At 49.5% G+C, this 24,389-nt stretch overlaps 1 non-coding gene across 1 annotated transcript; it reads right to left on the reverse strand.

Annotated features, from left to right (window-relative positions):
• Positions 1-24,316: 24,316 nt before the first annotated feature.
• Positions 24,317-24,389, reverse strand: TRNAV-UAC (transfer RNA valine (anticodon UAC)). The gene has a single exon. It is a non-coding gene; the product is annotated as a tRNA-Val (tRNA).

Here is a 24,389-nt window from a genome sequence, read left to right on the forward strand (position 1 = left end):
GACTACAGGTGCACACCACCACACACAGCTAATTTTTGTATTTTTAGTAGAGACAGGGTTTCGCAGTGTTGGCCAGGCTGATCTGGAACTCCTGACCTCAGGTGATCCAACAGCCTCGTCCTCCCAAAGTGCTGGGATTACAGGCATGAGCCACCGCACCCGTCTCCCTTCCCTACTTTACTTGCCTTCTTTCTGCCCCTTTCTTTGGGACATTTACCCCCACAGCCCCACCATCCCTACCACCTTTGACAGTTTCCAGACTGCTGGCATGAGAAGGCATGTTGTTTGGAAATGTGGCATAATTAAGAATTTCCAGTCCAGGTGTGGTAATCTTAGCACTTTGGGAGGCAAAGGCAGGTGGATCATTCAAGCTCGAGTTCAAGTCCAGCCTGGGCAACATGGTGAAACCCCGCCTCTACAAACAAAAATACAAAAATTAGCTGGGTGTGTTAGCCCAAGCCTGCAGCCTTAGCTACTTGGGAGGCCGAGGCTGGAGGATTGCGTGAGCACGGAAGGGACAGGTTGCAGTGAGCCAAGATCACGCCACTGCACTCTGCTTCTTATATGTAGTGTGCCCAAAGTCAGCTCACTTCTTTTCTTGTGGTCACCTGGTGCTTTTCTGTGACAGTCAGCATGAAACACCATGACTGCTTTGAACCAGAAAGAGCAATTTTGCCTTCAAAAGGTCAGGACTCTTGGGAATAAAATTCAGTTGAAAAAGTGCTGGGTGTTAGGATATGCCACTCAGAAGCAACCTCTCACCCCGATGCTGGAAGTGCAGCTGGCAGGCCCTCAGCTGCAGAGAGGCGCTGGTGCAAGGCCGAGCTCTTCCCGGGCCACAGCCATCACTGTGGAGTACTAAGTACATCCCAGGAGTACTAAGCCCCAGGGCTCTCCCGCTACTGTGCTGAAGGACTCCTCTAGCTCTGCAAAGCGTCCTAGGGCTGGCCTTGGCCTCCTTGGCAGCACAGCTTCCCCCCGACCCACTCCTGCCTCCTCACCTTCCCTTCCACAGTTGTGGACCCCAAGACACTCCCTAATAACCTCCTGCCTGCTAAGCCCATGACCATCCCATGCTGGGGCGGGGAAGCTGCTGGCTTCTGTAGCTAAACCACTGGTGAAGCAGCGCGCAGCGGCCTCAGGGCCCCACCACCAGAGAAGCTAGGCTTCACTCCTGCCTCTGTCCCTGGGCTGGACACTGGATTTGGGAAGCCTCTGATGGGCCCGGCTCTGGCCTACACCATGCCACCCCTGTCAGCCATCTGTTTGGAAGCAGGAGAGACCATGGCCAGACCTAACAAGAGCAGGAGAGGATTCCAGAGCAGACAAATCAATGGGCTGCCAGATGCTGTGGGCTGCCAGACAACACCCCCTCTCATCGCTGCTTCCTGTGTACCTAGGAAGCCCTTTTGACCCCAGCCCAGTCCTGCACCCGTCCGTGGGGGACGGTGACTTTGATGATGCTAGTGGTCCACCTGTTGCACGGCAGTGTGGACATCTTGTTTCTCCGATGGGTTCGGAGCTCTGTGAAGCCAAGATCTTTTTTTTTTTTGAGACAGAGTCTCACTCTGTTTCCCAAGATGGAGTACAGTGGCGTAATTTTGGCTCACTGCAGCAGCCTCCACCTCCCAGATTCAAGCAATTCTTGTGCCTCAGCCTCTGGAGTAGCTGGGAATAACAGGCACATGCCACCACGCCCAGCAAATTTTTGTATTTGCTTGTAATTTTTTTTTTTTTTTTTGAGACGGAGTCTCACACTCACCTGGGCTGGAGTGCAATGGCGTGATCTTGGCTCTCTGCAACCTCCACCTCCCAAGTTCAAGTGATTCTCCTGCCTCAGCCTCCCAAGTAGCTGGGATTACAGGTGCCCACCACCACGCCCAGCTACTTTTTTGTATTTTTAGTAGAGACAGGGTTTCACCATGTTAGCCAGGATGGTCTCAATCTCCTGACCTCGTGATCCGCCCGCCTCGGCCTGCCAAAGTGCTAGGATTACAGGCGTGAGCCACCAAATCCGGCCTTGTAATCTTTGTATTTTTTAGTAGAGACAGGGTTTCACCATGTTGGCCAAGCTGGTCATGAACTCCTGGACTCAAGTGATCGGCCTGCCTCAGCCTCCCAAAGTGCTGGGATTACAGGCATGAGCCACTACCCCAGTCAGCATCACACTTTCTTTCTTTTTTTTTGAGACAGAGTTTCACTCTTGTTGCAGGCTAGAGTGCAATGGCACAATCTCGGCTCACCAAAACCTCCGCCTCCCAGGTTCAGGCTATTCTCCTGCCTCAGCCGCCCTAGTAGCTGGGATTACAGGCATGTGCCACCATGCCCGGTTAATTTTGTATTTTTAGTAGAGACGGGGTTTCTCCATATTGGTTAGGCTGGTCTCGAACTCCCAACCTCAGGTGATCCGCCCACCTCGGCCTCCCAAAGTGCTGGGATTACAGGCATGAGCCACCGCACCTGGCTGGCATCACACTTTCTAAACTGTATTCCTCATGGGCCCAGACTGGGTGTCCTAAGTATTGGTGGATGAGCTGAGCCCATACTAGGTCATGGCTGTTTAAGTTGAAAGGAGCGAGAGTGGAACCACTCAGAAAGAGCTTGATGATCCCCCAGATGCATTTTTTGACCCATTTCAGCAGTTCAAAACCGTGCTGACCTGCCAGTACAAGCAGGCCTTGAGGTCAGTAAAAGGTAACATTACAGACATCAAAAGCAAATTAAAAACCCACAGCCTCAGAGAATAGCTCCTGATGCCAGCTCCTTCTCATGGCACCCCCTACCCCGTCCCACCAGTGTCAGGTCACAAAGCCCCACGCTGCGCCGGGTGGGGATTTAAGATTCCCGCTCCCCCACCCCTGCCACCCTGTAGAACAAGGCGCTGCCACCCAAGCCAGTTCCCTGAGAACCAGTCGGACCAGGACAGGCCCCTGACCACACCCGGCAAACTGGAGTCCTGGCCAAAGGTGCTGTGAGTCCATGAGGTGCTGGCAGGGAGGTGCTCGGAGGAGGGTGCGCAGAGGCGGAGGGAGCCAGGATGGAGGCTGCAGGGAGCAGGGGCAGGCAGGCAGGGCAGAGACCGCGAGCTCCTGGGATGCAGACAAGACTTGCGGGGGTGCACGGAGACAGAGCAATTTCCCCAGTACTTTGTTGCCACGTTTTTGTGCTGATGGCATCAGATGAAAGAGAAAAGGGGCCGGGCGCAGCGGCTCACGCCTGTAATCCCAGCACTTTGGGAGGCCGAGGCGGGCGGATCACGAGGTCAGGAGATTGAGACCATCCTGGCTAACATGGTGAAACCCTGTCTCTACTAAAAATACAAAAAAGTAGCTGGGCGTGGTGGTGGGCGCCTGTAGTCCCAGCTGTTCGGGAGGCTAAGGCAGGAGAATGGCGTGAACCTGGGAGGCGGAGGTTGCAGTGAGCCGAGATCGGGCCACTGCACTCCAGCCTTGGCGACAGAGCAAGACTCCGTCTCAAAAAAATAAAAATTAAAAAAAAAAAGAAAGAGAAAAGGAATCTGAAAAGGAGCCACCGCTAGCCGCTGATGTGTGTCTGTCTGGATCCTCCTTTCACTTTAGAATGTGAGGGACAGGCTAGACAGCAGAAACCTTTCCTTGGGCACTGACATTTTGATAGGGATCACTTGGTTAAATCAAAGAGATTAAACCCTAAGGAAAGAATTTCAGGCGTCAGCTGGGACTTCATTTTCCATGTAATCGGGAGGGCAGAGGGGACCTGCTTTTTCCCCAGGGGCAGCCTCCAAGGGAGGCTCTGAGAAATACGTTTTGTTATCTGCAGAGGGAGGGGCTGGGGTCCAAGCTCTGAGGTCACTTACATCTGAGGATATTTATAGCCAAGCCAGGTCCCAGCACTTAGCAAGCTTGTGTGGGGAATTAGGCCAGCAACACTTGAAGGACTCTCATGAAAGCAGGGACCACGTTCAGGTGGCCAGCGAGGGTGACTCCAGGAGATTCCCAGGAAAGGGAAAGAATTTAGGAATCAACGCAAAATTAACAGGAGACTGACCACTTTTTTCAGGAGGGATTTGGGAGAAAGATGGATATTCCAGGACAGGTAGCTGGTAAGTTTTCATGGGACAAAAGGAAAGGAGGAAACAAACCAACTGCATTTCCATGCACTGGGATTCCACCAGCTGCTCAGTGTGACCTTCCTTACGGGCAGGTGGGGACATCAGAGACTTTGACTTCAGTGGGAGTAAGCAATTTGCTACGGTCATTCAGTCAGTGAATGGAAAAGTCATTCAGCTAACATTGTGTGACTACAACGTGCCAGGGACTGTGCTCAGGACACAAGCAGAGTGGTGAACACGGCGGTTGCAGGCCCTGCCTTCAAGGGTCCACAGTCTAACATGACAGCCAGACATGGCATAAGCAACTGGAAATGGCACATGTGTGACAGGAGCCTATGATGGAAGTGCTGGGTGGGTCCACACTCAGGGTTCCCATACACTCGTGTGCTCTACACGGTGCTCTGATAGGGTGGGCTTCGCGATCATCCTTGTTCTTCCGATGAACAAACTGGATCCTTGACAGGTGAAGTGCCTTGCCCAAGGTAACACCACCAATACATGGCAGGGCTGGGATTCAAACAAAGCTGTGTGTGACATCCAAATATGGGCTCTTTAATCTTTTTGTTGAAAATAATGGAAATCTAACTCAAACCTGCCGCACACGGTGACTCATGCCTGTAATCCCAGCACTTTGGGAGGCCGAGGCTGGAGGATTGCTTGAGCTCAGGAGTTTGAGACCAGCCTAGGCTGGATGGTGAAACCCCGTTTCTACAGAAAATACAAAAATTAGCTGGGCGTGGTGGCATGTGCCTGTGGTCCCAGGTACTAGGGAGGCTGAGGCAGGAGGATTGCTTAAGCCCAGGAGGTCGAGGCTGCAGCGAGCCAGGATCACGCCACTGCACTCCATCCTGGGCAACAGAGCAAGACCCTGTCTCCAAAAAAAGTAAAAAAGTAAATCTAACTCAATCAACCAATCAACTCAATGCATCTTAAACAAGGAGGAGAATGTTGGGGATCCCAGAACTGCAAAGTCTACATGTACGCTTCAAACATGGCTATGTAAATGCAAAGGCTGAGATGACGCCGCTGGGGCTCTGTCCTCTGCAGATGTCCCTCTGCTCTCTCAAGATGCAGGCTTCACGGTCACCCCAGCTCAGGACTACGCCAGCCACCCCACTAGAAAGAGTTTTGTTTGTTTGTTTGCTTGTTTGTTTTGAGGAGTCTCACTCTGATTCCCAGGCTGGAATGCAGTGGCATGATCTCGACTCACTGCAGCCTCTGCCTCCTGAGTCCAGGCGATTCTCCTGCCTCAGACTCCTATAGCTGGGATTACAGAGGCACGCCACCACACCCGGCTGATTTTTCCATTTTTAGTAGAGATGAGGTTTCGCCATGTTGGCCAGGCTGGTCTCGAACTCCGCCCACCTTGGCCTCCCAAAGTCCTGAGATTACAGGCATTAGCCACCACATCCGGCCTAGAAAGAGCTTCTGCTGTGTGGCCTGGAGAGGGCTTTGGCTGACCTTGTTTGGGTCATATCATTAAACCCATCAGGGAGCATTTGATGACCCAAGCCTGGCCAATGATCACCCTTGGGCAGCCCCACCTGAACCACACAGAGTCAGCTTAAGCCACCCTGCTCTCCACGCCATTGCCTGTCCAGTCCGCCTATTCCCTGCGCGGAGCCCCAGGGCCCAGAGTGCTAAGAGTTGGTGCAGGTAGGAGAGAATGCAATGAACGCTGCAGGCGAATCCCATTTTGCGTCACAAGATCACCTAACAACTAGTATTTATTCATGACATGAATTACTTTGCACACATTACTTAAGCTACTCTCTGGGCAAGGCCCTGGGACTAGCGGTCTTTTTGCTTTCTTTTTCTTTTTTTTTTTTTTTTAAGACAGTCTCGCTCTGTTGCCCAGGCTGGAGCACAGTAGCAGGAACATGGCTCACTGCAGCCTCCCAGGCTCACTCAACCTCCTGGGCTCAAATTATCCTCCTGCCTCAGCCCCCTGAGTATCTGGCACCACAAGTGCGCACCACCATGCCCGGCTAATTTTTAAATTTTGTGTGGAAACGGAGTCTCACCATGTTGCCCAAGGTGGTCTCAAACTCCTGGGCTTACCCAATCCTCCCACCTCAGCCTCTGGAGTAGTTGGGATTACAGGCACACACCCCTATGCCCAGGTAATTTTTAAAATATTTTGCAGAGACAGGGTTGGTCTGGTCTAGTCTGGTCTGGAACTCCTGGGCTCAAGCAATCCTCCTGCCTCAGCCTCTCAAAGTGCTGGGATTACAGGCATGAGCCACCACACCCAGCCTCTAGAGGTTTTTGTTATTGCTGTTTGTTTGTTTTTGAGATGGAGTCTTGCTCTGTCACCCAGGCTGGAGTGCAGTGGTGCAGTCTTGGCTCACTGCAACCTCCACCTCCCAGGTTCAAGTAATTCTCTGCCTTAGCCTCCCAAGTAGCTGGGATTACAGGCACCCACCACCATGCCTGGCTAATTTTTTTTCTTTTTGTATTTTTAGTAGAGATGGGGTTTCGCCATCTTGGCCAGACTGGTCTTGAACTCCTGACCTCATGATCCACCCAGCTCGGCCTCCCAAAGTGCTGGGATTACAGGCGTGAGCCACCGTGCCTGGCTTGTTTTTTTTTTTTTTTTTTTTTTGAATAACAAGACTTTATTTATTTAGGGATTATTTATATTCAATAAGATGCATAAATCTCGAATATTCATTTTGATGAGTTTTGATAATTTTTTTTTTTTTTGAGACAGAGTCTTGCTCTGTCACCCAGGCTGGAGTGCAGTAGTGTGATCTTCGCCTACTGCAACCTCTGCCTCCCAGGTTCAAGCGATTCTCTTGCCTCAGCCTCCTGAGTAGCTGGGATTACAGGCATGCGCCACTACATCTGGCTATTTTTTGTATTTTTAGTAGAGATGGGGTTTCACCGTGTTAGCCAGGCTGGTCTTGAACTCCTGTCCTCAGGCAATCTGCCCGCCTCAGCCTCCCAACGTGCTGGGATTACAGGAGTGAGAGTTTTGATCATTATTGTATACACCCTTGTATCCTGCAGGCTAAACAAGATACAGAGCATTTCTACCACCCCAGAGAATTCCTTATCTTTCTATAATATGTCGCTTTTGGCATCTGGCTTCTTCCACTTAATTTTTTTTTTTTTTTTTTTGAGACAGAGTCTCACTCTGTCACCCAGCCTGGAGTGCAGTGGCGTGATCTCGGCTCACTGCAGCCTCTGCCTCCCAGCTTCAAGTGATTCTCCTGCTTCAGCCTCCTGAGTAGCTGGGATTACAGGCATGCACCACCATGCCCAGCTAAATTTTTGTATTTTTAGTAGAGACAGGGTTTCACCATGTTGGCCAGGCTGGTCTCCAACTCCTGACCTCAGGTGATCCACCTTGGCTTCCCAAAATGCTGGGATTACAGGCGTGAACCACTGAGCCTGGTCTGTTTGTTGTTGTTGTTGTTGTTGTTGTTTGTTTGTTTAACAAAGGCCCAGGCCCTGCTGTTAAGGAACTCCCTGTCTAGTGGAGGAGGGAAGCATTTGAAAAATCAGAATGTGGTAAAAACAGCTGAAGCCTATGAGCTCATTCACGTATAAAGAGCTCCTATAGGCCAGGCGCAGTGGCTCACACTGTAATCCCAGCACTTTGGGAGGCCGAGGCGGGCAGATCACTTGAGGTCAGGAGTTCAAGACCAACCTGGCTGACATGGTGAAAAAAAAATACAAAAAAATTAGCCAGATGTGGTGGTAGGCACCTGTAGTCCCAGCTACTCGGGAGGCTGAGGCAGGAGAATCACTTGACCCCAGGAGGTGGAGGTTGCAGTGAGCTGAGATTGTGCCACTACACTCCAGCCTGGGCCACAGAGTGACTCCGTCTCAAAAAAAAAAAAAAGCTCTTACAACTCAACAACAAAAAAACGAACAATCCAACTAAAAACTGCACAAAGAACTTGAGTGGACATTTCTCAAAAAAGATATACCAATGGCCAACAAGCACAGGAAAAGATGCTCAGGCTGGCTGCAGTGGCTCACACCTGTAATCCCAGCACTGAGAGGATGGGGTGGCAGATGGCTAGAGCCCAGGAGTTTGAGACCAGCCTGGGCAACATGATGAAACCCTGTTTCTACAAAAAATACAAAAAATTAGCCAGGCATGGTGGCATATGCCTGCAGTCCCAACTACTGGTGGGGCTGAGGTGAGAGGATCCCCAGAGCTCGGGAGGTCAAGGCTGCAGTGAACCGTGATCACACCGCTGCACTCCAGCTTGGGGGACAGAGCAAGACCCTGTCTCAAAACAAACAAACAAAATCATCCTATGATCCAGCATCCCACTCCTAAAGAATTAAAAGCAGGGACTCAAACAGATACTGTGCACCAACGTTCATAGCAACACTGTCAACAGAAACCAAAAGGAAAACAAGCCAAATGTGCATCCGCAGATGAGCGAAGAAACAAAGTGTGTCCATCCATACAATGAAATAGGATTCAGTTATAAAAGGGAATCGAGGCCGGGAGCGGTGGCTCACACCTGTAATCCCAGCACTTTGGGAGGCCGAGGCGGCTGGATCACGGGGTCAGAGATCGAGGCCATCCTGGCTAACACAGTGAAACCCCGTCTCTATTAAAAATACAAAAAATTAGCCGGGCATGGTGGCGGGCGCCTGTAGTCCCAGGTACTCGGGAGGCTGAGGCACAAGAATGGCGTGAACCCGGGAGGCGGAGCTTGCAGTGAGCCAAGATCGCGCCACTGCACTCTAGCCTGGGTGACAGAGCGAGACTCTGATAAAAAAAGAAAAAAGGGAATCGAGCACTGAAGTATGCTACATCATGGATGAACCTTTGCAATATTAAAATAAGTAACAGAAGCCAGACACAAAAGGTCACATATTGTGTGATTCCATTGATATGAAATGTACAGGATAATTAAATCCATTGAGACAGAAAGCAACTTGGTGGATGTCACAGGGACCTTTGTTTGAATCCCAACTTTGCCATTTATTGGTGGTCTAACCTTGAGCACGGCATTTAACCTCTCAAGATTCCAGTTTGTTCATCTGGAGAATGGGGATGACTGTCAAGCCCACCTCAGCAGGGCATCGTATGGGAACTCTGAGCTTGGACCCGCTCAGCACTGTGTGTGTGTGTTTTTTTTTTTTTTTTTTTTTTGAGACAGAGTCTCGCTTTGTCACCCAAGCTGGAGTGCAGTGGCACAATCTCGGCTCACTGCAACCTCCGCCTCCTGGGTTCAAGTGATTCTCCTGCCTCAGCCTCCTGAGTAGCTGGGATTAAAGGTGTGCACCACCACGCCTGGCTAATTTTTGTATTTTTAGTACAGACTGAGTTTCACCATGTTGGCCAGGCTGGTCTTGAATCCCTGACCCTCCTCGGCCTCCTAAAGTGTTGGAATTACAGGCGTGAGCCATGGCGCCCGGCCCCTGCTTAGCACTTCCGTCATAGGCTCCTGTAACACGTGCCATTTCCAGTTGTTTTGTATCTGGATGTCACGTTAGACTGGACCCCATGTTGGCAGGGACTGCAACCGCTGTGTTGACCACTCTGCTTCTGCCCTGAGCACAGTCCCTGGCACGTTGCCGTCACACAGGCTGGGAGGGGAGAATGAAGAGTGACTGCACATGGGTGCAGGGTTGTATTTGGGGTGAGGAGAACACTTTGGAGCTAGATAGCGGTGGTGCCTGCAGAGCACTGAATGTTTTAAATGCCACTGAATTATTCCTTTTATTTATTTATTTTAGTTTTTTTTTTTGAGACAGTGTCTCTCTCTGTCACCCAGGCTGCGAGTGCAGTGGGACAATCATAGCTCATTGCAGCCTCAACCCCCCCCCCCAGGCTTAAGCCGTCCTCCCACCTCAGCCTCCAGAGTAGCTGGGAACACAGGTGCACACTACCATGCCCGGCTAATTTTGTTTTTCTTTTTTCGGGGACAGGGTCTCACTATGTTGTCCAGGCTGGTCTCGAACTCCTGGGCTCAAACGATCCTCCCACCTCGGTCTCCCAAAGTGCTGGGATTACAGGTGTGAGCCACTGCACCCGGCCCGAATTTTTCACTTTAAATGGTTCATTTTACGTTACTTGAATTTCACCTCGATAAAAAAACAACAAGGCATCTGAAGTTGTCCACAGGCTGCACACAGCACGTGGAAAGGCGGGCCGGGGTGACTCACCCCTCTGGGGGTCAGGAACGCTGTTCTGGATAACTCGGATCCCCCTGGGGATGTGAGTCTGAGCTGCCCCGGCGAGTGCAGCTGTGTGCAGGGCCCGCAGTTCCTGTTTCCGTCGAGCCTACAGCCCAGAGAAGCGTGTGCTTCTCCCCACGGAGGTGGGTCTCCATTTCAGGGTCAGACCTGAAAGCATCGGTTGCGTTTGCTGGAGTTGTCAGCATGTTTGCCGCCTTGATTTAGAGGCCGGGATAAAGGGCGATTATCAAAGGACTGCATGTTCCCGGCATGGCCACGATGGGCCCGGGCAGTGTCCCTGGAGGCAGCAAGCTCACTGGACAGGAACAGAGGTGCCATTGTGTGTGGCTAAAGCAGCTAGAAAGTCAGTGCTTCTCTGCTGCACTGTGAGGCAGGAAGAAGATGTATTTCCACCTCGCGGGGCATCTCGTGTCCTGTCTGGGGGGTCTGTGGGCACCAGGGTCCACCCAGGTCCTGCTGCAGAAAGTGGGGAGGCCAGTGGCTCTGGGGCCCTCGTTTAGATTTTTTGAGAATTCGTGCCTCCACGCTTTGTCCAAAGCTCTCCTGAAAACCCCTTCGAAAGTCAGGCACAGCCTAGTGGAGGTGCTGTTCCCACGGTTCATGTCATGTGGCCCTGGAAGGTCTCACTCGCTGCAGGTGACCGGGGGGCAGGAGGACATACAGAAAGGCTTCAGCCCACGACTGCCCTGGTGACGCGGGTCATGTCCTCACCCTCACGCCCCCTCATTGCCCCTTTATTTCTGGCATTTCCTTCCTCGGTGGGAGGCCCCCTCTCCGGTGCCGCAAATAAACACCAGACCCCGCCCATCAATCACACCTCTTCAGACACAATGACGCCCTTTCTGTGCATCAGTGCCCTGTGCTGTCAGAGTCTCGTGACACAGATTCCAACTATTTGGGGATTCTATTTTGGCCAAGCACTGGCCAGTTATTTAACATGTATGGATTATTTTAACCTTTGTAATTACTGCATAAAGCAGGTATTACTAAATCCATCGTACGAATAAGGCTACTGACTCAGGTTGGGATTGGCCAAGGCAAAAAGCTGATTAGTGGTGGGGCAGGATTCAAATGTCTGAGTTACTGTTTTTTAAACTGTAAGTTCAAAAAACAACAATAACAAAACAAAAACCAAAACAAACAAATAAAAATAAATAAGTAAACTGTAAGTTTAATAAGCTGGCCCTATAAGTAAACCAGTTACTGGAGGCATTCTCCCTCCAGAGCGAAAACAAGAGATTTCTGTGGCAGCTGTCGTGTATTTGTAGAGATGGGAGTGATCTGGATAGACTGTTTAACGGTAGGGGCGGGGTCTTCACACAGTCCCTAAATCACCAAATGTGACTGCCTGGTCTACATGCACCAGAAGCTGCTATTTGACAGCTTTACTTAGCGAATGGCTTAATCATGGCATTTCCCCCTCGAATTGATCTAAAGGTGACTCCAAGAGCACAAATTCATTGAAAGTGTTTCTGCCACCATCCCCTTCATGTATACATCAAAGAAAATCAAGACTAGGATGCCCCTGAGGCCATGGCGTGAGCTGGAATGCTCTTCTCCAACTCATGGTGTTGTCTTCTGTATTAGTCTGTTCTCTCATTGCTATGAAGAAATACCTGAGACTGCATAATTTATAAAAAACAAGGTTCAATTGGCTCACGGTTCTGCAGGCTGTACGGGTAGCATAGCACCGGCAACAGCTTCTGGGGAGGCTTCCGGGGGCTTCCAATCATGGCGGAAGGCGAAGGGGAGCAGGCGACTGACATGGCGGGAGAGGGAGCGGCGGCGGGGGGCGCATTTTTAAACAACGAGATCTCATGACAACTCACTACTGTGAGGGATCCAACCCCACGACCCAAACACTTCCCACCACGGCCCACCTCCGACACTGGGGATTACAATTCAACATGAGATTTGGTGGGGACACAGACCCAAATTATTTCATCTTTTGTGAAGCCCAACCAGATCCCCCATCCCTGATACGAATTGCTCCTTCTCTGGTATTTCTCTCCTCCATTAGACTGTGAGATCCTTGAGCTCCGGCACTATATTTTAGCTATCCTTTTCAGTGCTCTTTCAGCGAGAAAAACATTAAAGAATGAAGAAAGGGAGGAAAGAGGAAAAGCTTCCAGAGGCTTACAATTCAATATTAACAAGATAATGTGGTGCTGGGCGCGGTGGCTCACGCCTGTAATCCCAGCACTTTGGGAGGCCAAGGCGGGCAGATCACGAGGTCAGGAGTTCGAGACCAGCCTGACCAACATGGTGAAACCCCTGTCTCTACTAAAAATACAAAAATTAGCCCAACATTCCTGGCTAACATGGTGAAACCCCGTCTCTACTAAAAATACAAAAAAAAATTAGCCGGGCGTGGTGGCGGGCACCTGTAGTCCCAGCTACTCGGGAGGCTGAGGCAGGAGAATGGCGCGAACCCAGGAGGCGGAGCTTGCAGTGAGCCGAGATTGCGCCACTGCACTCCAGTCTAGGCGACAGAGCAAGACTCCGTCTCCAAAAAAAAAAAAAAAAAAAAAAAATTAGCCCAACATGGTGGTGCGCAGCTGTAATCCCAGCTACTCAGGAGGCTGAGGAAGGAGAATCACTTGAACCCAGGAGGCAGAGGTTGCAGTGAGCCGAGATCGCACCACTGCACTCCAGCCTGGGCGACAGAGCTAGACTCTGTCTCAAAAATAAATAAATAAATAACATGGCCGGGCGCAGTGGCCCACACCTGTAATCCCAGCACTTTGGGAGGTTGAGGCAGGCAGATCACTTCAGGTCAGGAGTTCGAGACCAGCTTGGCCAATATAGCGAAACCCCATCCCTACTAAAAATACAAAAATTAGCCTGGCATGTTGGCGAGCACCTGTAGTCCCAGCCTACTCGGGAGGCTGAGGAAGGAGAATCCCTTGACTCCAGGAGGTGGAAGTTGCAGTGAGCCAAGATAGTACCACCGCACTGTAGCCTGGGTCACAGAGGAAGACTCTGTCTCAAAAACAAACAAAAAACACAATTAAAAAATAGGCAAAGAATGTGAATAGACATTTCTCCAAGCAAGATATAGAAATGGTCAATGAACTCATGCAGGGATTACAGGCATGAGCTCAGCTGGGCGCAGTGGCTCATGCCTGTAATCCCAGCAATTTGGGAGGCCGAGGTGGGTGGATCACCAGAGGACAGGAGTTCAAGACCAGCCTGGCCAACATGGTGAAACACCCTCTCTACTAAAAATACAAAAGAATTGCATGCCTGTAGTCTCAGCTACTCAAGAGGCTGAGGCGGGAGAATTGCTTGAACCCAGGAGGCGGAGGCTGCAGTTAGCCAAGATCGCACCACTGCACTCCAGCCTGGGCAACAGAGTGAGACCCTGTCTCAAACAAAACAAAAAACTGTAAGTCACTTATTTTAGCTATCTTTTTTGGGTAGTTTTATTTTAAAATCTAAGTCTTGGAACTTGTGATAAAGTTGAGCCTTACACATATTAAATTTTAAACCAGAACTGTATTTAGCTTTGTTTTAGCTTTGAAGAAGTTATCTATCTTTCACCATGGAAAGAGAAGCTGTACTATCAAAATAGCTCCTCCCCGCTCTCTGCTAAGTGAAAATGTGAAATCTCCCAGCTGACTACTTTCACCTGCATAAGTAATAATTTCCTTCTCTCCTTCTCTCTTCTCTCCTTTCTGTGTAGGGGGACAGAAGCTATATATATATATATGCACATACAGTTTAGCCGTGTTTGGTAGTCAGAAAGACTAGTGACTAATTTCAGAGGAGATAAAGTAAGAAGCTCTCATATCTTAAAAAAAAAAAAAGTCAAATGTGAGTCTTGATTGTTCTAGGAAACCCCCATTTTGAGGTCGGTGGTTTCTAATGATCTTCTCATCTTCCACGAAGCTCGGTCCAAAGGAGCCACATCGCTGAGGACTTTTGCTCTTCCCTCTTTGGAGACAGAAGCAAACAAAGAGACTATGATTTCCTTTTTTCTTGAGGGATCACCTTTTACAATATTTGCTCTAAATACATACTCTAAATCATAAACCTGAAACCAGGCACAGTGGCTCATGCCTGTAATCCCCACACTTTGGAAGGCTGAGGTGGGAGGATTGAGTGAGCTCAGGAGTTCAAGACTGTCCTGGGCAACACACGGAAACCCCATCTCTACTAAAAATCAAAAAAATTAGCCACGTACAGTGGCATGCACCTGTAGTTCTAGCTACTAAGGAGGCTGAAGCAGGTGTATTGCTTGAGCCCCAGAAGTCAAGGATGCAGTGAGCTGTAATTGCACCACTGAACTCCAGCCTGGTCAACAGAGTGAGACACTGTCCCAAAAAAGAAAAATCATACACCTGGTCTAATTTTGATCAAAGGTTTTTTTGAGCCTTACTATAGGAATAGGCATTTCATTTGTTATATAACATATCATCGAAGATCTTTCCTTGCCAATCTGTCCAGGAGGACAATCTGTGTAGTCATTTGCCCTACGGCGACACAGGCAGCCTGAAATGTGCCTGGTGGAAATTCCTACACTACAGAATGGTATTTTGCTGCTTGCTGAAAATAACTTGTAAAGAAGAGCTGGTTCCAGATGTTTGTGGGTGAAACACGTTGAAAGCCATCTCCAAAAGCCTGCAAAATGATTTGCCTGTGAAGTGGACCACTTCATCTTTGGGTGAAAAGAGGAAATTATTATTTACCCCTAAGGCCTGGGAGGAGTTTTTATTTCACCTTGTCTCATTTTTGGATGCTGGCAGATGGGAAAAGCCAACAAAATAAATTGGCCGGGGTTGTTGCAATAGGTCACAAAGCTGGGGACATCTGATGGGTGAATTAATGTTACTGTCAGTTGCTTCTCCCTGACCACTCCTGTCACTTGGAAAAACACGGTAAAGATAAATTAACCCAGGCAGTGCGGAGCTGGCCATGGCCGATTTATAGTCACATGAGCTCAGGGTCTGCTGCTGGCTCACTGCCATTTCAGCCTCCTTAGTAAGATCTTTTTTTTTTTTTTTTTTTTGAGACAGAGTCTCGCTCTGTCACCGAGTCTGGAGTGCACTGGTGTGATCTCGGCTCACTGCAATGTTTGCCTCCCAGGTTCAGGCAATTCTCCCATCTCAGCCTTCTGAGTAGCCGGGACTACAGGTGTGTGCCACCATGCCAGGCTAATTTTTGTATTTTTGATAGAGATGGGGTTACACCATGTTGTCCAGGCTGGTCTTGAACTCCTGAGCTCAGGCCATCCGCCCACCTCGGCCTCCCAAAGTGTTGGGATTATAGGTGTGAGCCACCTCACCCAGACTAGTTCTTTTTTTTTTTTTTTCTTTAATGGAGTCTTGCTCTGTGGCCCCTACTGGAGTGCAATGGCGCGATCTCAGCTCACTGCAAACTCCATCTCCCGGGTTCAAGTGATTCTCCTGCCTCAGCCTCCTGAGTAGCAGGGATTACAGGCACCCATCACCATGCCTGGCTAATTTTTGTATTTTTAGTAGAGACAGGGTTTCACCATGTTGGCCAGGCTGGTCTAGAACTCCTGACCTCAGGTGATCCACCTGTCTTGGCCCCGCAAAGTGCTGGGATTACAGGCGTGAGCCACTAGGTCTGGCCCCTGCCTTTTTTTTTTTTTTCTTTGCAATAGAGTCTTGCTCTTGTCACCCAGGCTGGAGTGCAGTGGTGTAATCTCGGCTCACTGCATCTTCTGTTACCCAGGTGCAAGCAATTCTGCCTCAGGCTCTCGAGTAGCTGGGATTACAGGCGGCCGCCAACATGCCCAGCTAATTTTTGTATTTTTAGTAGAGACGGGGTTTCACCATGTTGGCCAGGCTGGTCTTGAACTCCTGACCTCAAGTGATCCACCTGCCTCCGCCTCCCAAAGTGCTGGGATTACAGGCATGAGCCACCACACCTGGCCTCTTTTTTTTTTTTTTTAGACAGGGTCGTGCTCTGTCACTTGGGCTAGAGTTTAGTGACACAGTATCAGCTCAGTGCAACCTCCACCTCCTGGGCTCAAGCAATCCTCCCACCTCAACCTCCCAAGTAGATGGAACTACAGGCAAGCCCCACACGCCTGGCTAATTTTTGTATTTTTTGCACAGAGTTTCGCCATGTTGCCTAGGCTGGTCTTGAACTCCTGGGCTCAAGCGATCTGCTCGCCTCAGCCTCCCAAAGTGCTGGGATTACAGGTGTGAGCCACCGTGTCTGGCCAGCAAGTTCTTTTGTCATGGCAAAATGAAACCAAGTTGAAAACTGAAAAACAAAGCAGGGGGGAAATGTGGTCCTTGCCGGTGGATTGTTCATTGTCATTAGCAACCCACTTTTGGTCCAGATTGATATCTGAACGGTAAAAGTGTCTGGTTATTATTGAACGGGGTGCTTTGTGTGCTGGAAAATGTGAGTCAGACCCCGGAGGGGAAATTCAGCCCCACTGAGAAGTCAAGCATGGTGTCAAGCCAATGAGAAAAGGTCAGTAAATTTCTAGAGTTTTCTTTCACTGTACTATATTCAGGAAACTGGAATGGGAAGTTAAAATTCCAGCCTAGGCATAATCGTCACTGATATTTAAGAGACAGAAAGAAAATTTCCCAACTCTTTGAAAGAAGCTTTGCAAACACAGCCTGATCTCTTTATGTGGAAATGGTCCAGGTAACAGTGTGGACATTTGGAGAAGGTGACGCTCTGTTTACTAAGAGGGCAGGGGGCCAGGTGTATTTTAGGACCCTCATCTATGTGATCTCAGACAAGTTGCTGAGCTTTGCTGAGCCTCAACTGCTTTGGATGGTTTTAGCTCTTAAATCTTTTTTTTTTTTTTTGAGATAGGTCTCACTCTGTCGTCAAGCTGGAGTGTAGTGGCGCAATCTTGGCTCACTGGAACCTCCGCTTCTGGCCTTTAAGCAATCCTCCTGCCTCAGACTCCTGAGTAGCTGGGACTATAGGCACATGCCACCGCATCCGGCTAATTTTTGTATTTTTAGTAGGGACAGGGTTTCGCCATTTTGGCCAGGCCAGTCTTGAACTCCTGACCTCAGGTGATCCACCCACCTCGGCCTCCCAAAGTGCTGGGATTACAGCCATGAGCCACCTCGCCCGGCCTAGGTCTTAAATCTAAGATATAAAACAATCTGATACTACTGCTCCATGTTCCTATTGGGTAAACCAGGACTCCCCAGAAAGCCACAGAATTACCTTTAATGACAGATTACAAACAAAATAATACTACAGTGACAACTTGTCATCATGTACCTTCTGTGTGTGCCAGGCTTTCCTCTCACAGCCATGTGGCAAGGTAGGTATTGTGACCTTTTTACAAGCGAGAAGATTGAAGGTAAGGAGCTAATCCACCTGGGCTGTGATTTATTTATTTATTATTATTTTTTGGATACAGGTTCTCACTCCTGTCGCCCCAGGCTGGAATGCAGTGGCACGATCTCAGCTCACTGCAGCCTTGACTTCCTGGGCTCAGGCGATCCTCCCTCCTTAGCCTCCTGAGTAGCTGGGACTACAAGCACCCACCACCATGCCTGGCAAATTTTTTTTTTTTTTTTTGAAACGGGGTGTTGCTCTGTCACCCAGGCTGGAGTGCAATGGTGCGATCTTGGCTCACTGCAACCTCTGCCTCCCAGGTTCAAGCAATTCTCCTGCCTCAGCCTCCCGAGTAGTTGGGATTACAGGCGCGCACCACCATGCCCAGCTAATTTTTGTATTTTTAGTAGAGACGGGGTTTCACCATTTTGGCCAGGCTGGTCTCGAGCTCCTGACCTCCAGTGATCCCCCCACCTCAGCCTCCCAAAGTGCTGGGATTACAGGTGTGAGCCACCACACCTGGCCTAATTTAAAAATTTTTTGTAGACACAGGGTCTCACTGTGTTGCCCAGGCTGATCTCGAGCTCCTGGGCTCAAGTGATCCTCCCTACTAGGCCTCCCATAGGATTATAGGCTTGAGCCACCATGATAGGCCATGCTGTGATTTAAACACAGAGCTCTCTGGTGTGGCCCATCCATTCTACCAACCTGTCCTTTACCGCCCAGAGCCCTGTGGCACACAGGAAAATAACGAAAATAACATTTCTTTTTTCTTTTTTTTTTTTTGAGTCTCCCTCTGTTGCCCACACTGGAGTGCAATGGCGGGATCTCAGCTCACTGCAACCTCCACCTCCCGGATTCAAGCAATTCTACTGCCTCAGCCTCCTGAGTAGCTAGGAATACAGGTGCATGCCACCACACCCGGCTAATTTTGGTATTTTTAGTAGAGACGGAGTTTCACCATGTTGATCAGGCTGGTCTTGAACTCCTGACCTCGTGATCTGCCCACCTCGGCCTCCCAAAGTGCTGGGATTACAGGCGTGAGCCACCACGCTCAGCCTAGGAAGATGACATTTCTAGGCCCTCCCAGCATCTGGGTGGAGTCACACACCAAGTGTTGCTAATGGAACATGGCCAGAGTTGAAGCCATTGGCAGGCCTGCCCACAGAAGGGCTGTGTGACAGCTCCTGCTGTCTCTTTCCTCAGTTTGTGTGACTGGAAGCCAAGGAGTCCAAGCTGGTGACACCGCACAGCAGAAGGAGCCTGTGTCCTTGAGTTCACCGCTCAGCGGAAAACCATCTTGGTTCAGGGAAAACCCATGAACCAAGAACATCCGCATCAGACATTTCAAACGAGAAACAAACATTTATTCTGGTAAGTTCCTGAGATTTTGAGGTTGATTCTTTCAGCAATGATTGAGAATCTGGGCTCCAAATTCAGTTTAACTCATTTTTTTTCCTGTGGTCAGCTAAGAAATAGAGTTCATTTATGCCGTTTCAGAAAGAGCCAAATTGCCACATGGATTAGCATCTCATCTAGGGTTGCCAGACTTAGCAAATAAAAATACAAGACAGGCCAGGTGCAGTGGCTCACACCTGTAATCCCCACACTTTGGGAGGCTGAGGTGGGCAGATCACTTGAGGCCAGGGGTTCAAGACCAGCCTGGCCAACACAGTGAAACCCCCGTTTCTACTAAAAAACACAAAAATTAGCCAGGTGTGGTGGTGCACGTCTGTAATCCCAGCTACTCAGGAGGCTGAGGCATGAGAATTGCTTGAACCCAGGAGGTGGAGGATGCAGTGAGCTGAGATTGTGACACTGCACTCCAGCCTGGGTGACAGAACGAGAGCCTGTCTCAAAAAAACAAAAACAAACAACAACAACAAAAATATAAGCCACCTAGTTCAACATGAATTCAGATAAGCCACAAATACTTTTTTAGAATAAATAGGTTTTGTGCAATTATTTGGGACATTACTGATAACAAGAAATAACTCATTGCTTACCTGAAATTCAAACATAACCAGCGGTCTGGCATCTTACTTGGCCAGCCAAGTCTCATGCTATCACATCCACATCTTGACTCTGGTCAGAAAGAGCTGCCCAACTTCTCCACCAATCAACTTCCCTCCATTCCTCAAGTCCTGGCCCTCATTCCACTTTCTCCAGGAAGACTTCCCTTCCAGCCTCGCCTTTCTAGCTCTCTGGTAGTCCTTATCACACTGCACTTGTCTTTTGGTGATGCCAGTCTTGCTCTTCTTGTATTATTATTGTTGTTATTAATATTAGAGATAGAGTCTTGCTCTGTCTTCCAGGCTGGAATGCAGTGGTACAATCATGGCTCACTGCAGCCTCGACCTGGGTTCAAGCGATCCCCCACCCCGCTTCAGTCTCCTGAAGCTGGGACCACAGGTGTGCACCACCATGCCTGGCTGATTTTTTAATTCTTGCAGAGACAGGGTCTCCCTATGTTGCCCAGGCTGGTCTCAAACTCCTGGGTTCAAATAATCTTCTTTGAGCCTCAGCCTCCCAAATTGCTGGGATTACAGGTGTGAGCCATTGTGCCCAGCCCTGGCTCTTCTTGTTTTTGTTTGTTTGTTTGTTTGTTTTTTGAGATGGAGTTTTGCTCTTGTCACTGGAGTGCAATGGTGTGATATCGGCTCACTGCAACCTCCGCCCCCTGGGTTCAAGCAATTCTCCTGCCTTAGCCTCCCAAGTAGCTGGGATTACAGGCGCCCATCACCATGCTCGGCTAATTTTTTTGTACTTTTAGTAGAGATGAGGTTTTGCCATGTTGGCCAGGCAGGTCTCAAACTCCTGACCTCAGGTGATCCACCCGCCTCGGCCTCCCAAAGTGCTGGGTGTGAGCCACCACATCCGGCCCTGGCTCTTCTTTTAGAGGTTGATTCTTGAAGGTGAAGACAGACTCTTTGTTCGCTGCTCCTCTCCTGTATCATTCATTCATTCAGCAAACATCCACAGAGCATCTCCTCCACGCCTGGCACACAGCAGGCATGGACACTGCTCTTGGGGACCTTCCAGTTTTGTAGGAAAGGATGCTATTCAAAAACCATATGAACGAATATTGTCAATACCTGGAAGGAATGTTACAGAGTGCTGAGAGAATTTGTCAGGAAGGGCCTGCTTTTATTTGTTGATATTTATTTACTTATGGTAGAGATGGGGTCTTGCTATGTTGCCCAGAATGGAGTTGAACTCCTGGGTTCAAACAATCTTCCCACCTCGACCTCCCAAAGTACTGGCCCAAAGTGCCTGGCCTGATTTTTAGTTTTAATCCTTTATTTTTATTTTTATTTTTTTAGAGACAGAGTCTCATTCTGCTGCCCAGGCTGGAGTGAAATGGTGCAATCATAGCTCACTGCAGTGTCGAATTCCTGGGCTGGAGCAATCTTCCCATCTGAGTCTCTTGAGTAGCTGGAATACAAACATGTGCCACTACGCATAGCGTTATTTACTGATTTTCTTTTTTATTTACTGATTTTCGTTTTTTTTTTTTTCTTTTTTGAGACAGAGTCTTGCTCTGTCACCCAGGCTGGAGTGCAGTGGCGCGATCTCAGCTCACTGCAACCTCTGCCTCCCAGGTTCAAGCAATTCTGCCTCAGCCTCCTGAGTAGCTGGGATTACAGACATCTGCCACCACAACCGGCTAATTTTTGTATCTTTTTTTTCTTTTTTTTTTTTTTGGAGATGGAGTCTCGCTCTGTCGCCCAGGCTGGAGTGCAGTGGCACAATCGCGGCTCACTGCAAGCTCCGCCTCCCGGGTTCACACCATTCTCCCGCCTCAGCCTCCGGAGCAGCTGGGACTAAGGGAGCCCGCCACCACGCCCGGCTAATTTTTCTGTTCGTTTATTTTTTAGTAGAGACGGGGTTTCACCGTGTTAGCCAGGATGGTCTCAAACTCGTGACCTCGTGATCCGCCCACCTTGGCCTCCCAAAGTGCTGGGATTACAGGCGTGAGCCACCACACCCGGCCTATTTATTGATTTTTTACAAACACTTTATTGAAGTATGAGTGACATACAAATCTGTACATATTTAGTGTATACAGCTTGATGAGTTTGGGGATAAGATGCACCCGTGAAACCATCACCAAAATCTATATTAGAAACATACCCATGACCTCCAAAGGATTTCTCCTGCCATCTTTATTATTATTATTATTATTATTATTATCTTTTTTTTTTTTTTTTTTTTGAGACGGAGTCTTGGTCTGTCGCCCAGGCTGGAGTGCAGTGGTGCGATCTCGGCTCACTGCAAGCTCCTCCTCCCGGGTTCATATCATTCTCCTGCCTCAGCCTCCCGAGTAGCTGGGACTACAGGCGCCCGCCAACATGCCCAGCTAATTTTTTTGTATTTTTAGTAGAGACGGGGTTTCACTGTGTTAGCCAGGATGGTCTTGATCTCCTGACCTCGTGATCCGCCTGCCTCGGCCTCCCAAAGTGCTGGGATTACAGGCGTGAGCCACCGCACCCGACGTATTTTTTATTATTATTGTGATAAAAATACTGCAATGATCAGAATGTTTGTGTTCATAGGTGGAACAATTCATAGGTGGAAACCCTAACTCCCAAGGTGATGGTATTAAGAGGTGGGGCCTTTGGGAGGTGATGAGGTCATGAGAGTGAGGCCCCCATGAATGAGATTCGTGCTTTTTTTTTTTTTTTTTTTTTTTTTTTGAGACAAAGTCTTGCTGTGTCGCCCAGGCTGGAGTGCAATGGTGCAATCTCAGCTCACTGCAACCTCTGCCTCCCGGGTTCAAGCGATTCTCCTGCCTTAGCCTTCCGAGTAGCTGGGACTACAGGCGTGCACTACCGTGCCCGGCTAATTTTTGTATTTTTAGTAGAGATGGAATTTCACTATGTTGGCCAGACTGGTCTCAAACTCTTGACCTCATGATCCGCCCACCTCGGCCTCCCAAAGTGCTGGGATTACGGGTGTGAGCCACTGTGCCTGGCCCTTTTCTTTTCTTTTGAGACGGAGTCTCGCTCTTTCGCCCAGTCCGGACTGCAGTGATGCGATCTCGGCTCACTGCAAGCTCCGCCTCCCAGGTGGACGCCATTCTCCTGCCTCAGCCTCCCGAGTAGCTGGGACCACAGGCACCCGTCACCACGCCCAGCTAATTTTTTGTATTTTTAGTAGAGACAGGGTTTCACCGTGTTAGCCAAGATGGTCTCGATTTCCTGACCTCATGATCCGTCCGCCTCGGCCTCCCAAAGTGCTGGGATTACAGGCGTGAGCCACTGTGCCCTGCCAGGTTTGCTGTTTTTAGATGCCACATATGAGTGAGATCTTACAGTGTTTGTCTCTCTGAGCCTGGCTTGTCTCACCCTAACGTCACGTCCTGCAGCTTCATCCACGTTGGCACAAGTGACGTGACAGGATTTCAGGAAGGATTTTTAGAGTGGAATCAGCCATGGTTCCTGTCCAGGGAGAGACATTCAGGCTGTGGCAAGAAGGGTGAACAGGAATCAAACTCATGACAAGTTGAGAAAAGAAATTTCCAGGAAGACACTGAGGTGGAAGGAAATCGGCTTGGTCTGTTTTGTTTGAGGAACTGAAAGGAGGCCTGGGGCGTGAAGAGAGGGTGAGTGAGAGGCGTCTGCGGTGAGAGACTGGGCTGTCCCTCTGGCCTCCTTGGCAGTTCTACCCTGAGAAGTAAGAGGCAGGGAGGGGCACAAGCTAATCTGTTTCTGGCTTTCCCAGGCTGCTCTGTGAGAGTCACAGAAAGGGAAGTACAAAAGTAGAAGTAGGCTGGTTACGGTGGCTCACGCCTGTAATCCCAGCACTTTGGGAGGCTGAGGCGGGCGGATCACTTTAGGTCAGGAGTTCAAGACCAGCCTGGCCAACATGGTGACCCCACCTCTACTAAAAAAACAAAAAAAAATTAGCCGGGCGTGGTGGCAGGTGCTTGTAGTCCCAGCTACTCGTGAGGCTGAGGCAGAAGAATCGCTTAAACTCAGGAGGCGGAGGTTGCAGTGAGCCAAAATCACACCCCCTGCACTCCAGCCTGGTGACAAAGTGAGACTCTGTCTCAAAAACAAAAGAAAACAAAAAAGTAGGGCCGGGTGTGGTAGCTCATGCCTGTACTCCCAGCACTTTGGGAGGCCGAGGAGGGCTGATCACCTAAGGTCGGGAGTTGGAGACCAGCCTGACCAACATGAAGAAACCACATCTCTACTAAAAACACAAAATTAGCCGGGTGTGGTGGCGCATGCCTGGAATCCCAGCTACTCGGGAGGCTGAGGCAGGAGAATTGCTTGAACCCAGGAGGCGGAGGTTGCGGTGAGCTGAGATCACGCCATTGTACTCCAGCCTGGGTAACAAGAGCAAAACTCTGTCTCAAAAAAAAAAAAAAAAGAAAAAAGAAAAAAGAAAAAAAAAGTGGAAGTAGCAAGGCCAGTGATGAGGCCATCCGAGTAACTCAGGCAAGGGAAACATGGCAGAGCCCATGTCTGAAATGTGCTCCCGCATTTCCACTCCCACCTGTTCTTCCAGAACTTTACCACTCCCATCAAGAGGTGGAGTCTACTTCCCTCACCTTGAACCCAGACGAGACTTTTTGACTGCCTTGACAAATGGATGTGGCAAGGCGACGCTGCATGACTTTCTTTTTTTTTTTTGAGATGAGTTTCACGCAGTCTCAGCTCACTGTAACCTCTGCCTCTGGGTTCAAGTGATTCTCCTGCCTCAGCCTCCCGAGTAGCTAGGATTACAGGTGGGAAAAAACAACAGACCACCCCATGGTTCCACTGGGGCTTGAACCCAGGACCTTCTGTGTGTAAAGCAGATGTGATAACCACTACACTATGGAACC

Source organism: Gorilla gorilla, chromosome 8 (assembly GCF_029281585.2).
Source record: "Gorilla gorilla gorilla isolate KB3781 chromosome 8, NHGRI_mGorGor1-v2.1_pri, whole genome shotgun sequence".
Taxonomy (NCBI): domain Eukaryota; kingdom Metazoa; phylum Chordata; class Mammalia; order Primates; family Hominidae; genus Gorilla; species Gorilla gorilla.